The 16,992-nt window shown below is 36.1% G+C and overlaps 1 pseudogene; it reads right to left on the reverse strand.

Moving 5' to 3' along the window:
- Positions 1-11,126: 11,126 nt before the first annotated feature.
- LOC123827360 lies at positions 11,127-16,748 on the reverse strand (annotated as a pseudogene).
- Positions 16,749-16,992: the final 244 nt, after the last annotated feature.

Genomic DNA, 16,992 nt, shown 5'->3' on the forward strand with positions numbered 1-16,992 from the left:
TGTGGATGGTGTACCATTTTTTGGCACAAAAATTCACTCTCCTCTTTCTCACTCAAGAAAACAGATTGAAATAGAAGTGAAGATAATATTATTCTAGGGATATTCTTGAATCTGATTTCATTTATATGAAAAGTGAATTATTTGCAAACCACAACCTAATTATAACAACAATATGTGAAGAGGATTGCTATGTCACACCAAATGGGGTCAAAATTAAAAGGTTTTAATTTTACTCCAGTTTTGAATTATTAATACTTTATTGACATGAAAAATACTTGATCACTGTCTCTTTTAAGAGGTGTTTGCTTCTTAAACTTAATTGTTCAAGTTTCTTTTAACCATTGCTTATGTCTTATTTTTATTGCTAAACAGCTCAATTAATAGTTACATGTTAGTAACAAAGGGAAGACAAGAATCTACTAGCATTTATGGAATTGTGAGCTTCTATCTAAATTATCCACATTGATTGCTGGCATAATCAATTCATTAGATCCTGGGTCTTGTTTATGTGATTTTTGTTGATAGTAAGAAAATAGGACTTTGATATTTGAATATATTACTTTGTGACTTTGAAAAGACCTTTAACCTTTTATTCTCCTCAGGATTCCTGATATCTCTGAAATTTATTAGTTATAGAATAATACATAATTTTAGGATAACATAAAAAATTCTAATTATACATATACATATTTGGTTGGTGGGAAGGTTTATGATTTTGACTGGGCTTTTAGAAAATTGTTACCTTAATAATACAACACAAGAATGATCTACTGTATTAGTCAAGATAGATTAGGTTATGTTAAAGTAACAAACAACCTCTGAGGCTGAACAGTATCTTTACATATCAGTGCAGGTTGTTGAGGGTGGAATCTTCTCATAACCACTCAGGGGTCTCAACCTGAGTCCTATCATATTATGATGCCTCCATTCAACAAGAGTCTTCAAGGTTTTTCATTGTAATTATAAGGAAGCATTATTGGCTTTTAAATAACTCCATCTAAAAGTAGATTCAATGCAATTACTATTAAAATACCAATGACATATTTCACAGATCTAGACCAAATATTCCAAAAATTCATGTGGAACCAAAACAGACCCCAAATAACCTCAACAATCTTAAGAAAGAAGAACAAAGTTTGAGGGATCACAATACTTGATATCAAGCTGTACTATAAGGGCATTGTGATCAAAACAGTCTGGTATTGGCAGAAAAACAGACATAGAATTCATCGGAACAGAACAGAGAGCCCAGAAATAAACCCACTCCACTCCCTGTGGTCAATTAATATTTGACAAAGGAGGCAAGAGTATGCAATGGAGCAAAGACAGTCTCTTTAATAAGTGGTGTTGGAAAAACTAAACTGATGTGAAAAAAAAAATGAAACTAAACTGGCAACCTACACCATACACCAGAATAAACTCAAAATGGATAAAAGACTTAAATATAACTCGCAATACCATAGAAATACTAGAGGAAGAGATAGGCAGTAAAATTTCAGATGTCTTGCATAGCAATATTTTTGCTGATACATCTACTAGGGCAAGGGAAACAAAGGAAAAAATAAAAAAATGGGAATACATCAAATAAAAATGCTTCTCTATAGCTAAAGAAACCATCATCAAAATTAAAAGGGGATCTATTGTATAGGAGAACATATTTTTCAATGATACATTGGACAAGGGTTTGATCTCCAAAGTACATGAAGAACTTATACAACTTAACACCAGGAAGATAAACAACCCAATGAAAAAAAATGGGTGAAAGACCTAAATAGACACTTCTCTAAGGAAGACATACAGATGGCCCATAGACATATGAAGAAATGCTCAACATCAGTAACATCATAAAGATGCAAATTAAAAGCACAGTGATATCACATCATATCTGCCAGAATGGCTAGTATTACTAAATCAAGAAACAATACGTACTAGTGGCGTTATGGAGAAAAAGATCCCTAGTGCAGTATTGGTGGGAATGCAGGCTGGTGCAGCCACTGTGGAAAATAGTATGGAGTTCCCTCAAAAAATTAACAATGGACCCAATAATTCCACTTCTTGGAACATATCTTAAGAATCCCCAAAACCAATTCAAAAGAATATATGCACCTCTATGTTCATAGCAGCTTGTATACAATAGCCAAGATCTAAAAGATGCCTAAGTGTCCATCAGAAGATGAGTGGACAAAAAAGTTGTGGTGCATTTACACAATGGAATACATTGCAACTGTAAAAGAGAAGGAACCCTTACTTTTTTTGAAGTACATTTTATTTATTTTATTTTTTTTTATGTTTGAATATAGTTGTCTCCATTTTCCTACCACCACTCAGCCCCATCCTACCAACCCCCACCTCTCACCTTCAATCCTACCCCCCTTTATTGATTATGCTATTACAATTGTCCCACTTTTTTCTCCCTCTGCCTTGCACTCACCCTCCCTCCAGCATCACTCACCACTGAATTAGTTCATGTCCATGGGTCTTACATATAATTTCTTTGGATTCTTCATTTCATATACTATTCTTAGCCTCCCCATTTATTTTTTGCCTACCAATTATGCTTCTTATTCCCTGTATTTTTTCTTCCATTCTCCCCGCATCCCCTCCCTGCTGAAAACCCTCCATGTGATCTCCATTTCTGCGATTCTGTTCCTGTTCTAGTTGTTTGCTTACTTTGTTTTTTGTTTTTTTTAAAGGTTCAATTGTTCATAATTGTGAGTTTGTTGTCATTTTACAGTTCATAGTTTTGATCTTCTTTTTCTTAGATAAGTCCCTTTAACATTTCATATAATAGTGGCTTGGTGATGATGACCTCCTTTAACTTTACCTTATCCAGGAAGCACTTTATCTGCCCTTCCATTCTAAATGATAGCTTTTTCTGGATAGAGTAATCTTGGATATAGGTTCTTGCCTTTCATGATTTTTAATACTTCCTTCCAACCCCTTCTTGCTTATAAGGTTTCTTTTGAGAAATCAGCTGATGTTTTTTATGGGAACTCCTTTGTAGGTAGCTCTCTGCATTTCTCTTGTTGCTTTTAAAATTCTCTCCTTATCTTTAACCTTGGGTAATTTAATTATGGTGTGTCTGGGTGTGTTCCTTCTTGGACCCAACTTCTTTGGAACTCTGAGCTTTCTGGACTTTTGTGTCTAGTACTTTTGCCAGATTGGGGAATTCCCCTTCATTATTTTTTTTCAAATAAGTTTTCAATTCCTTTCTCTTTCTCTTCTCCTTTTGGCACTCCTATGAGTCAGATGTTGGAATGTTTAAAGTTGTCCCGGAAGTTCCTAAGCCTCTCCTTATTTTTTGGAATTCTTGTATCTTCATTCTGTTGAAATTGAATGTTTATTTCTTCTTTCTGTTCCAAATTGTTGATTTGAGTCCCAGTTTCCTTCCCTTCACTCTTGGTTGCCTGTGTATTTTTCTTTATTTCACTTTATATAGCCTTCAGTTCTCCCTTTATTTTGCATCTGCACTCAATCATTTCTGTGAGCATCCTGATTACCAGTGTTTTGAACTCTGCATCTGATAGGTTGGCTATCTCCTCGTGGCTTAGTTCTTTTTCTGGAGTTTTGATCTGTTCTTTCATTTGGGCCATATTTTTTAGTCTAGGCTCACCTGTTACATTTAAGGGTGGAGTCTTAGGTGTTTGCTAGGGCAGGGCATTCCCAGGTGACTGATAATCAAACCAGTGACCTTTTGATTCACAGGCTGGCCCTCAAGCACTGAGTCACACTAGCCAGGGCCTAGCCAGCAGTTTTGAGGCTTCAGTTTCCCATGCTGGAACCCTGGGTTGTATAGTTTGTCTCACTTCCCAGTTGCTCCTCCCAGTTTATCTGTATGCAAATGTGGGATATTCTGGATCACCAGCCACTGTTTCATTCACCTGATCTGCCAGTCCCTGCCTGGAAATGTGTTGTTGTCTTTGTCCCCCATCCCTGTTTTCATCTCTGCCCCTCCTACCAGTCTGGATGGATGTTTCTTCTTTAATTCCTCACTTGTTGGGTTTCCATACAGTTCTATTTCCTGGAAGTTCTTGTTGCATTTTTGTTTTTGTTACTTAGTTGTTATTGTTTTGGTTGTGTGAGGAAGCAAAGTTTATCTAGTTACACCTCCATCTCAGCATCTTACTTTTTGTGACATCATGGGTGGACCTGGAGACTATTGTGCTAAGTGAAGTAAGCCAGTCAGTGAAACACAAATACCCTATGATCTCACTTATATGGGGAATCTAATGAACAAAATAAACTAGCAAGCAAAATAGAACCATATTTTTGTCTCACTCCCCAGTTGTTCCTCCCAGCTTATCTGTATGCAAATGTGGGATATCCTGGATCACCAGCCACTGTTTCATTCACCTGATCTGCCAGCCCCTGCCTAACAACTGGTATAGAAACATGGGACAGACTGACAACTGTAAGAGGGGAGGGGAAAGATCAGACTGGTTAAAAGAAGGTGAAGGGATTAGCCAAAGAACATACATACATGACTTATGAACGTGGACAAATGTGTGGGGATTGCCTGAAGGAGTGGGGGCAGGATGGGTGGAGGTGAACAAAGAAAGAAAAATTGGGACAACTGTAATAGCATACACAATAAAATATTTAACCCCCCCAAAACATTGTGAAATAAAATAAATAAATAAAAATTACCTATCACTTCTGCTCACATTTCATTTGAATCAAGCCCCATGGTTATGACAAACCTCAAGATATAATGAAGTTTAATCCTCCTGCAAGCTCAAGAAAGAAAGGAGTAGTAGTAAGATCTAGCATACTTATCAAGTTGATTATGGAATTTACTTGTGTACAAACTGTGTATATTGTGTAAGGAAAAAAGTATAAAACTATGCTTAAATTATTTATGGGTATTTCAAAATATTCTAATAAATTTACCCATATCACATCACAGAAAAGCATGATACTACCACAATCTACCACCATCTGTTGGCCATTTGTGTGTTTTTAAAAAACTGTCTGTTCAGGCTCTTTGCCAATTTTAAAAATTGGGTTATAAAATTTGGGTTATTTGCAGATGTTTTCATTATTGAGTTGAATGAGTTTATTTTTATTTTGGATTTTAATCCTTGTTAGATACACAATTTGTAAATATTTTTTCCCATTCTACAGGTTGCCTTTCATTTTGTTGATTGCTTCCTTTGTCATGCAGAAAGTTTTTAATTTGATATATTCTCACTTATTTATTTTTTCTTTGTTGCATGTGCTTTTGTTATCACATCCACAAAAACCATTGCCAGGTCCCATGTCAAAGAATTTTTTCCTATGTTTTCTTCTAGAAGATTTATGGTTTTAAGTCTTATGTTTAAGTCTTTAATGCAATAGGAGTTAGCTTTTGTCTGTGGTATAAGAAAAAGCTCCAGGTTAATTCTTTGACATGTGACTATTCAATTTTCCCAACACCATTTATTGAAGACAGTATTATTTCTCCATTGTGTATTATTAGAACCCTGTCATAGTTTATGTGCCAAGATATGTGTGAATTTATTTCTTGGCTCTTAATTCTATTCTATATATATAATATATATAATATATATATATATATTATATATATATAATGTATATAATATATATATATATATATTAATGACAGTACCATACTGTTTTTATTAGCATAGCTTTGCAATGTAGTTTTAAATCAGGAAGTATGATGCCTCTAATTTTGTTTTCAGTTCTGAAGATTGCTCTGACTAGTTAGGGTCTTTTGTTGTTTCATATAAATTTTAGAATTGTTTTCTATTTCTGTGAGAAATGCCATTAGAATTTTCATAGGGATTGTATTGAATTTATAGATATTTGATTAGTATGAACATTTTCACAACATCAGCTTTTCTAATCTAAGAACATAAAATATCTTTATTCTTTCAAACAATTTATTTTATTTTATTTATTTGTTTTCAGAGAGGGGAAGGGTAGGAGAGAAACATTGATATGTGGGAGAACTATGGATTAGTTGTCTCTCACACATCCTCAACCAGGGACTTGGCCCACAACTCAGGCATGTTTTGTGACCGGGGATCAAACTGGTGACCTTTTAGTTTGCAGGCTGGCATTCAATCCACTGAGTCACACCAGCCAGGGCAAGAACATGGGGCATCTTTCTATTTATTTGTCTTCCTTAATGTCTTTGAAAAATCTCATATAGTTTCCAGATCTTTCAAGACCTTGGCTAAATCCATTCCTAAATATTTTATTCTTTTCATACAATTGTAAATGAGATTGTTTCACTTAATTTTTTGATAGTTCATTTTTAGTGTATAGAAAAGCAACAGATTTTTGTATGATGATTTTTTGTCCTGCAAATTTACTGAATTTCTTTATTAATTCTAGTGGACATTTTACATCTTTCTGTCCTTCTTGTCTTTATTTCTTTTTCTTGCCTAAGTTCTTGGGCTAAGACTTCTAGTACTATGTTGAACAAAAATGACAAGAGCAGGCAACTTTGTTTTGTTTATGATCTTAGAGGAAAAGCTTGCAGTTTTTTAGCATTGAATATAATGTTAGCTGTGGGCTTGTCATATAGGGCCTTTATTATGTTGAGGTACATCTTTAATTTGTTTGAGAGTTTTTTATCATGAATGTTGAATTTGTTAAGTGCTTTATCTGTACAAATCTTGAAATAGCCATATTATTTTAATCTTCTATTCTATTAATGTGATGTATCACAAAGATATTGAGCTATTTTTATATCCCAGGGATAAACCTTACTAGATCATGGTGTATGGTCCTTTTAATATGCTGTTGAATTTTGTTTGCTAGCATTTTGTTGAGAATTTTTACATCTAGGTTAATCATGGATATTGGCCTGTAATTTTTTTTTTCTTGTGGCATCATTTTCTGGCTTGGTGTCAGAATAATGCTAGCCTTGGAAAATGAGTTTGAGAATATTTCTTCCCCTTTAATTTTTCTGCAAGGGAATGAAAAGGATTGGTGTTAATTCTCCTTTAAATATTTCATAGAATTCATTGGGAAAGTCATCTGGTCCTGAAGTTTTCTTTGTTGGGAGTTTTTTCGTCATTGTTTACCATTGCTGGCCATTGTGAATGCTGAGTTACAAAATCTTCAACAGCTGCAGCTCTTACAGCTACGGTCCAAAGATGATAATTCCTGCTTCAACAATCTGTTGTGAGATAAATATTAGATCTTGGATGTAAAGAATCTGACAATGCCTGACACAAATGTTGGTTTCTTTGATCTTGGATGATTTAACAAGTGAAGTCTACTTTATACGGATTCAGAAGAGAAGGAGTCTTTTGAAAAGTCATAAAAATTCAACCTTTTGTGGCTCCCTTTGTGTTTTTTAATATAAATTAAGTGATGCAGTCCATGTCATTTGTGAAAGTTAATACTTTTAAAATTATTAAAGATGGAATGAAAAAAGCATATACTCTAAACACAAACATTGGTGTGAAATATATCATTACTTTGCTTGCCATTAACCTTGATGCTGACATCTGTGTGCTCAGAGTTTACGGGCCTACAGGACCAGAATTTTGGGTCTTATTATGAACCTTGCAGGTAGACTTCTACTCAGCTGTTGAACAAATGAATGTGAAACAAGAAAATGAATACAACTGAGCTGGCTACTTAAAAAAAAAAAAACACCACCACCACCAGGCACTGTAATTATCTCTGTCTTTAGCTTAGGGGTACACCAAATGTTTACAATCACTTATTTAGTAAACTAGTTTCCTTATATTCCTTATGGTTCAGGAGTTAAAACTTTATGCTACTTATGAAACAGGCTTTTCTAGGACACAAAACTATTGATATTTCTGTCATAGGAAATGCTTACATGGGAACAAAATGCTCTAGCATCCCTATGCTTCCTTGGCATAATAAAGAAGAAAAATTCTGATGTCATATAATACACATTAATCAAAAAGAAAACTTTTCTGAAAAAGACAGAGGTTTCCAAATACTGCAGACTAATGTCTTATTTTGCCACTTCATAAACATTTATCATCATTAAACTGAAATACGGATAGGAGCTATTGAGTTGGCCAAGAAGTCACATTTTTTGTTTTCATCAATAACTTCACTGATTTGGATATTTTGCATATGTTGGTTATCTCCCACATGGTATATAATGTTGATTGTTCTCAATGTCTCAATTTAATTTCTATCAACTTCAACTGGTCTACCTGACTATGGAACATTGCCCAGCAAGAAATCTCTAGTACGAAACTTCACAAACCAGTTTTGACATGTTCAATCAGTCACAACAACTTCTCTATACACTGCACAAATCTTTTTTTTTTACATTTCAGTTGTGTTTTCACCTTTCTTGAAATAATAAAACATACTATGCTGAAAATGTTGCATATTTTCTTCCTCTTCAATATTAAAATGGTTACACAAAAATTCACGAGCTTTGATTAAGATTTTAAAAAATGCATGCTGATATGACAGCTGTCACAATACAATCTAGCAAAAATGTTTTGAATTAAGTTAAAGACAACTTAGCACTACTAGAGCCCTCTTATGGGAAAAAGAACAAATGAATTTGTGGCTAAACCAATATACTGCAGATATTGTGTACTTTTTAATCTATGGAAATTTCCATTTTATTTTAATCAATTAAAATAAGATTTGACTTGGATTAGGTTTTAGGAGTTGTGCCATGTCAGAACAGATCATGAAAAGTTGGACTATGTTGTCTAGGTGATGCAGAAGTATCTAAAGCATTTATTTTTTTTTAAAAAAAATATGTAAGTTGAGGTTTTAGTACTTAAGAAAATATCTAATCATTTTTATGTTTGCAAACTTATGCTCCCTTTTATCTCAAATATAATTTTATAGCAGTAGTTGACACTATTATTATTTTAAAGGCTTATTTCACAGTTATTTTGATCATTTTCAATGAAAAAAAGGTCAGCTATATTACATGTAACTAAGAAACTTTCAAAATACGATCCTAACTACTGTATGGAAATATTAGTCAATATGTTTTGAAACATACAATCCAGTCTTATGTGATGAGTGATTTAATGTAAATGTTGAATCTTTTTACCAAAATTCATCTAAATTTTTCAGTTATTCAGAATAAAAAAATTGTTTATAATATTTTTTGCAAAATATACTCTTGAACAAAGGTGAAAAAAATCATAAAATCACTGTGTATTTTGCAATTAAATTTTAGCCTTAAGTTACTAGAGGGACTATTAAGTGACCCCTGGAATACTTCTTGTTTAAATAAGGCATGATTGAATTAAATTATCCAAAGCTAGGATTTAATATTATCATCAAACATTTTCCCCTGAGTGTTTAAATTAAAATACTTTTGGATTTTTCTCTCACTCTGAAAAAGTAAGTAGCAGAGTTACAAATTTCATGTAAAAATAAGAATCTCTATTTAAATACTTACTTTTAATAATCACTGCAAGTAAATTTATAAAAATTAATATTTCAGATCTTCTCCTCTTCCTGAATACTATGGGTATTTAAATAAAAAAGATGAGATATGGTACTTTACCTCCAAAGGGTCAACTAAGGAGTATTGGGCATTGCAAAGCACATGGCTTCCAGTGGCATGGATTTTATATTTGAACCTATTAGTGGTAAAATTTCATTTTCACTACTGGAGGGGTACACAGGTTTGAACATGCTATGTTAGTTGCGACCAAAAAGAATATAAAGTTTTGTGTTTTTTCCCCAGTACACTTTGAGTTGCACCTGGAAGTAAACAGCTAACTAGAATAGACTAATGATGTGCTCAGTGTTGCCAACAGCTATGGAGTAAGCATCTCTCTCTGTCTGGGCTCTCCAGTGAACTCTTAAACCATTGGCTTTTAATTCAGTAACACACTCTGAGGAGCCTGTCCCCTGCTTTTTATTACATTTCAGGGGCAGCTCCATCAAACTGTATTGCTGTCGCTTAGCACAGCACTTACCGTCTCTAATAAAAAATCACTCCAGGTGCTATATTGAATGGATTATTATCAACAGAGGATTCCAAAATTTAGTTTATGTTCCACTCTTTCAGGACTCAGAGCAGCCTGAGGTCCCAGATAAGTTTATGAGCACCAACATGACAACTGAAAAAGATCTGGCCTGATGCATGAAGATGGTCAAGAGAGAGCTGTATTCTGACCCAACATTCCATATTGTTGGCTTACAAAATCATTTCAGGGGAAACAAAGATGGTTTGTAAGCCTATATGTGAAAATGGCATCGAAGGCAAAGAAAAGACTGACAAAGATAAAAAAAGAAACCACGCTATGAGAGCTAGAGTATGCCAGCAGGTGAGAGAACATTAACAGGACCAACATGGTAAAAGAAATAATTATTTAGATACAGTAGTTACCTTCATAAAATATATAAGAAATACCTCATTTCTTCCTAAATGATGGGATCCATATTTACTCCCAAGATTATTTAAGAAAATTATTTTAATATTAGTCAGAAAATAATCAGATCCTATAGTACTAGGCAGTATGTATATTGTTAATGATAAATCTTTGCCTCATTAAAAAGATTTCTGTGCACATAATAATTCTTCAAAGCCAAAGACTAAAGTTTAACATGGTATACCGTGATCCTTTGTCTGCTGTCTCTTTTCCTCCTTTACTTATTGTTTCTTTTAAGTCTTTCTACTCTCATATTTCTATGTTCCATTAGCAGTTAAGTTTCTATTATTCTCACCACTTACTTGTTTTTTTCCCATTATCTCTGTAGCTTTGCATATCATCTCTCCTGTGCTTGGAACTTCAGCCTCCTTTTTCATATATCTAATACAAGTTCATTATTAAGGCTCAGATCAAGGGTTGCCTCCTCTGGGAAGCCTTCCTTGATGTCTTCACCTCCACTCAGCATATCTCTGTGCACCCTTAATACCCACTGCATTTATCCATTGTTTTATAATTGAATTTTTAATGTTTTTTTCTTTTTTTTAATCCATAATACTTTAGTGGTCACCTCTAGTCCTATGCTTGGTTGGGCAGCTCCAGGGATGGGTCATCATTCACTGCTCAGATAGGAATATGAAAAGGCCTAGGACTAGCCCTTTTGGGTCCCATACTGTGGAATATGAAGTGGCAGATCTGGCCTTTCCTAGGCCAGCATGAGGCACCAGGTAGGGGTCAAGAACCCAAGCTTGGTGCTTGTTTGTCAGCCTAGTTGTGTTTGGAGAAGTATTCCTTGCTGTCATGTCTTGGGCTTGATTGTGTCACTGCCTGGCTTCCAGCCAGCCAGACAGACTTCCCCATGCTCATCTGTGTACTGAAAGGCCTGGACCAGCCAAAGAGCCTCATCTACGGAGCACCCCACAGGCAAATCATTGACAGTGATCTGGGGAAGGTCACCCTTGCCATTGATGATAAAGGGACCCCTGTAGACAATCCCCTCTTTTTCTTCAGCATGCCATAATCATGGGACGAGCTTCTGGTTACATCAGCCAGCAGAGGGATATTCAGGGGGCTGAGCCTCCCTCCTTCTGTGGGATGTTAATCCAAGCCAGGTGGGTGAACTTCGAGTCTACAGAAACTCCCAGCACCTCACAGCCCAACTTGTGGAAGTCCTTGGCATGCACACTGAAAGCAATGATTTCCATGGGGCACACAGAATTGAAGTCCAAAGGGTAGGAAGTGTTGCTTTCAAAGGGCCAAATATAATTTCAACTCCTTAACAGTTAAGGAGTAGTTACATTTATATAGTCCTATAATTATTTTGACCCTTTGAAGGCAATGGTGAGGTTGATGTGGCCCCTGGAGTAAATGAGTTTGACAACCTGGTCTCGAAAATAAGATTGGATTAGAGCATATTTTGTCTCTGACAGCTCACAAACTGGTTATAAGTAATATTATGGCTTGCAGACTATTGTATGGCAATGAAAGATTTTGAGTGATGAGAATTGAGCCTATGTAGAAAAAATATTAAAAGAGAAATAGAAAACTTCAGTCAAATCTGCCTATTGAACTGGCACAGATGGGGAAAGCAAGGTGGCAGAAAGGGCAAACCACAAGTTCTGAGGAAGCATCAGGGTGGGTAAGAGCTCAGATTACTGTGATATATTTTGCTAAGAAGGACTTCCATGGAAGAAAGGGAAGGAGACAATGAAAAAGACTGCCTGAGATGGATGATGTTGGTAGAAGTAGAAGAGTTATAACTTTGTTTCCAGCAAGCTTGTGACACTGACATGAATTAAGCTTCAGTCTCCTCATCTGTAAAATGGGTATAGAGCAAAAATGAGTGAAGCATATAATTCTTGTGCAAAAGCAAAGTAAGAATCAGACAAAAATGCTGTCTGTTTCTTTTTACAAATCAAAACAGTTTTTAGCATGCTTTCTTGCATAGACTATAAATACTGTGAAATGCTCAAATGGGTATTGTTTGGTTTGAGCTGCAGTGTCCCTGACAGAAGATCCTCTGAGGCCCCAGACCAAGGAGAGCTCACTGAGCAAGGCTCAGAGAGATCCTGAGCAAAGGATAGCTTTCCATTCTCTGCATTTACCTTCCTTTAACCTTTTATTGTTGTCTTAACAATATTTTTATGTTTAATTTAATGGTGAATCACATTAACATAGTTTTGACTGGTATGTCAGAGGGCTTAGAAACTGAGTTCAAGTCATTCTAAAAGCTAAAGAATTAATCAGATCTGTTGTTTAGTTGAGATGACTCAGACAAGTGTGGAGGTGTTGGAGAGATGGTGCAGAATGGTATTCCATTCATTCAGGATTTAAGGAATGTAAATGGACTCATAATAGAGTTTTTAAAAATATATTTTACTGATTATGCTATTACAGTTGTCCCATTTTCCCCCTTCACTCTCCTCCAACCTGTACACCTTCTCCCACCCACATCCCCCCCTTTGGTTCATGTCCATGTGTCATACTTATAAATTCTTTAGCATCTACATTTCTCATACTATTCTTACCCTCCCCCTATCTATTTTCAACCTACAATCTATGCTACTTATTCTCTGTACCTTTGCCCCCTCTCTCCTCCTTCCACTCCCCTGTTGCTAACCCTCCATGTGATCTCCATTTCTGTGGTTCTGTTCCTGTTCTAGTTGTTTGCTTAGTTTCTTTTAGTTTTGCTTTAGGTGTGGTTGTTAATAATTCTGAGTTTGTTGTCCTTTTACTATACATGTTTTTTAAATCTTTGTTTCTTAGATAAGTCCCTTTAACATTTCATAAAATAAGGGCTTGGTGATGTTGAACTCCTTTAACTTGACCTTATCTGAGAAGCACTTTATCTGCCCTTCCATTCTAAATGAAAGCTTTGCTGGATAGAGCAATCTGGGATGTAGGTCCTTATCTTTCATGACTTGGAATACTTCTTTTCAGGCCCTTCTTGCCTGTAAGGTCTCTTTTGAGACATCAGCTGACAGTCTGATGGGAACTCCTTTGCAGGTGACTGTCCCCTTATCTCTTGCTGCTTCTAGGACTCTCTCCTTCATTTTTACCTTGGCTAATGTAATTATGATGTGCCTTGGTATGTTTCTTCTTGGGTCCAACTTTTTTTGGGACTCTCTGAGCTCCCTGGACTTCCTAGAAGTCTATTTCCTTTGCCAGAATGGGGTAGTTCTCCTTTATTATTTGTTCAAATATGTTTTCAATCTGCTGCTCTTTCTCTTTCCCTTCTGGTACCCCTATAATTCAGATGTTGGAACGTTTCAAGATGTCCTGGAGGTTCCTAAGCTTCTCCTCATTTTTTTTTTGAATTCTTATTTCTCCATTCTTTCCTGTTTGGTTGTTTCTTTCTTCCTTCTGGTCCACTCTTCTGTTTTGAGTCCCAGTTTCCTTCCCATCACTATTGGTTCCCTGTGCATTTTCCTTCATTTCTTTTATGGTAACCTGCATTTGTTCATCTAATTTGCGACCAAAATCAACCAATTCTGTGAGCTTCCTGATCACCAGTGTTTTGAACTGTGCATCTGATAGGTTAGCTATCTCTCGGTCGCTTAAAAGGATGAGTCCTGGGGCATTGATTTGTTCTTCTGTTTGAGCCATCTCTCTCTTTTTTTTTTTGGTCTGGTCACTCCTGTTATGGTGAGAGGCGGAGCCTTAGGTCTAGTTCACCAGGGCTGGGCACCGCAGTTGCTAGATTGTGACATTGTATGTGGGGGTGGGGTTAAGAAGGAACAATGGTGGTAGCTCTATTCTCTGTGGGACCTCAGCCACTTCTCTGGGATCCTGGGTTGTGCGCTCTGCCCTGTTCCACAATCGCCACCTCACTGAGTCTGCCAGCTGCCGCTTGCGTACTCAGGGTCTACCCACTGCGATCTTGTGTGCCCCGGATGTCTTACATGCCCCTGGTTGCCTTATGCACCCAACTCTCTCTGCTCTCGGAGCTGGGACCCACGCCCAGCTGCTTGTCTCCACCCCTCCTACCGGTCTGGATGAACGGGTCTATTTCAACCTCTTGGCTTTCTGGCTTCCATTCAGATAAATTTTCTGTCAGTTCTGGGTGTTATTCTACCTCTAAATTGTTGTTGTTCCAATCTTGATTGTGTGTGGAGGTATGGTGCATCCACCTATGCCTCCATCTTGGCTGGAAGTCCCCCATAATAGAGTTTTTGTTCCATATTAACTACAGTTAAGAGGATAATTTATCCCTTTTATTAAGAACATGAACCAAGGCAAAAGTGCTCCTATAAAGCAACTAATTATATATTATAATAAAATCAGTTTCTGAAGGATATGATCATACCCAAATATCACATAATTTAGGAAGCATTAGTGAAATTCTGTATTTCCTTACATTTCATAAATGTATCATAGAAATGAAAAACAGGTATGCATTTACCTGTATTTGGAAGTCACACAAGATCTATCCAGAAAAAGTCCAGCCACTGTTAATGTAAGGATAATGGTTTGAGCAAATTGATGTAACCTGGCAGCCAAGGGAAATGACCAGAATGCACATGAAGCCATGCGAATGAAGCCATGTAGCGCATGTGTGAACAATAATGACTTCACTGTATTAGTGCTTGAACATTCCCCTGAGGAAACTATTGGATGATTCAGAAGGCAGCTTCATCAGGACACTGTGCTCACTTATGTATCACATCTCATGTAGAGTGTCTGGTGGAACATCAACTCACTCAGATGATTCAGTCCCACTACAGCCCAGATTTGGTGTCGTAGGATTTCTGGCTTTTTTCCCAAAGTAAAATCACCTTTGAAAGGGAAGAGATTTCAGACCGTTGATGAGATTCAGGAAAATATGATGGGGCAGTTGATGGTGATTGGAAGAAGTGTGTGAGGTCCCATGGTCCCTACTTTGAAGGGGACTAAGGAGTCACTGTCCTATGTACAATGTTTTTTATGTTTTGTACCTTCTTCAATGTATTTCTCTACTTTTTACGTTACATGACTGGGTACCTTCTGGACAGACCTTGTATATTTAAGGGTAAAAATTCCATTTGTAAGGTTTTTATTACCAAAGGCTTTGTTTTTATAAAATATTTTTTATTACAAAATAGGTATTTAAGTAAGAAAAATATAATACAAAAAGCAATTGCTACTACTATTGGTATTTTGATATATATGACTTTTTACTCTTTTCTGTGAATAATATTAGGATATCAAAACTGCTGAATCAAATACTTTCTAAACTATTGGGAGCTTAACAAAATAGCTGACTTCTAACTCCAGAGAGTATTGCCAGCAGTGGGGGTGTCAGTGAGTGCAGTGGTGCTCTGCTCCATGTAGCCATTTAGGGCAGTGCTGTTATTCATGCCTGCTCTTGGAAATTCATGGTCATCGGCCTCCAGCCCGGAAGTAGAGAGAGAGGATGGCAAGTGCGATGTTTTTACATTTCAGACCACAAAAAGGTGCCTTTCCACTTATACTGGGAAATGGAGGCTAGCTATGTGCCTGGCCTGGAGAGAAACCACGTTTGTTGTGCACATTGCCTTCTTCGCCACAGCAAGTATACATGCAAGCAGACTCACATCCTAGACAGTTTGCTGTGTGTAATACTGTCCACTTACTCACCCATGGATCTTAAACTTCTTTCCTTATTTTATCACCGTTAGTTGATTTTATGACAATTTTTTAACTTAAGTCAATTTTTTTGTTAAACATTTGGGTTATTTCCAGCTTCTATGAATGTGTGCAAAATCTGCTAACATTCTTATACCTTTGCATACTATCCTGGTTGCTTCCTTAAAACATTACAAAAAGTAGAATTGTTGGGACAATGTGTACATACATAAAAGACAAATAGAAGAAGGACTTTTGACATATTACCTAATTGACAGTAGAAAATTTTAGTATCACCAGCAGTGAGGGTGTCAGTTGATGACCTTCTTCTCTTGGGTAGTGGAGTCTGTAGGTGGATGCTGAACACTGAGCTTCCAGTGTTCTTTTGATTTTAGTGTGAATTGAAGAATCAATTATCAAGTACTTGTTGAACATCTAAAAGTGACTGGTTTGAGCTATGAGTAGTTCAAGAAAGTAATTAGGTTGTTTTTATTGGGGAACAGTACTCTATTCTATGTATTTAACACCACAAGAGACTTTCAGTTTTCTGCCTCTCCCCACTTCAGTAACTGATACTTTAGTTTTTATTATGCCTTTTAGGGAGTAGGGAGAGGTAAGGGTAGGGGTATTTCTTAAAAATGACAAATTCAAACATCAAAATAGGGTATGTTAATATTTATTTATTTTTTGTTTGTTTGTTTATTTATTTATTTATTTATTTATATTATTGTTTAAGATGTTACAGTTGTTCCCAGTTTTCTCCCCTTACCCGGACTCAGTCTCTTCCCACCGCAAGGCAATCCCCATATTGTTGTCCTTTTCCTTGGGTTGTGCATAAATGTTCTCTGGTTAATCCCTTCACCATCTTTCATACTGTTCCCATTACCTTCAACCTTTTTGGCAACTGTCAGTCTGTTCTATGAATATATGCTTCTGTTGTTATCTAGTTTGTTAGTTTACTGTGTTAATCAGATTTCACATATAAATGAGATTATTTGGTATTTTTCTTTCACTGACTGGCTTAATTCACTCAGCATAATTTTCTCCAGGC

The sequence above is a fragment of the Phyllostomus hastatus genome, unplaced genomic scaffold (genome assembly GCF_019186645.2).
Source record: "Phyllostomus hastatus isolate PE091 unplaced genomic scaffold, TTU_PhHast_1.1 phas_contig_86, whole genome shotgun sequence".
In the NCBI taxonomy this organism is placed as follows: domain Eukaryota; kingdom Metazoa; phylum Chordata; class Mammalia; order Chiroptera; family Phyllostomidae; genus Phyllostomus; species Phyllostomus hastatus.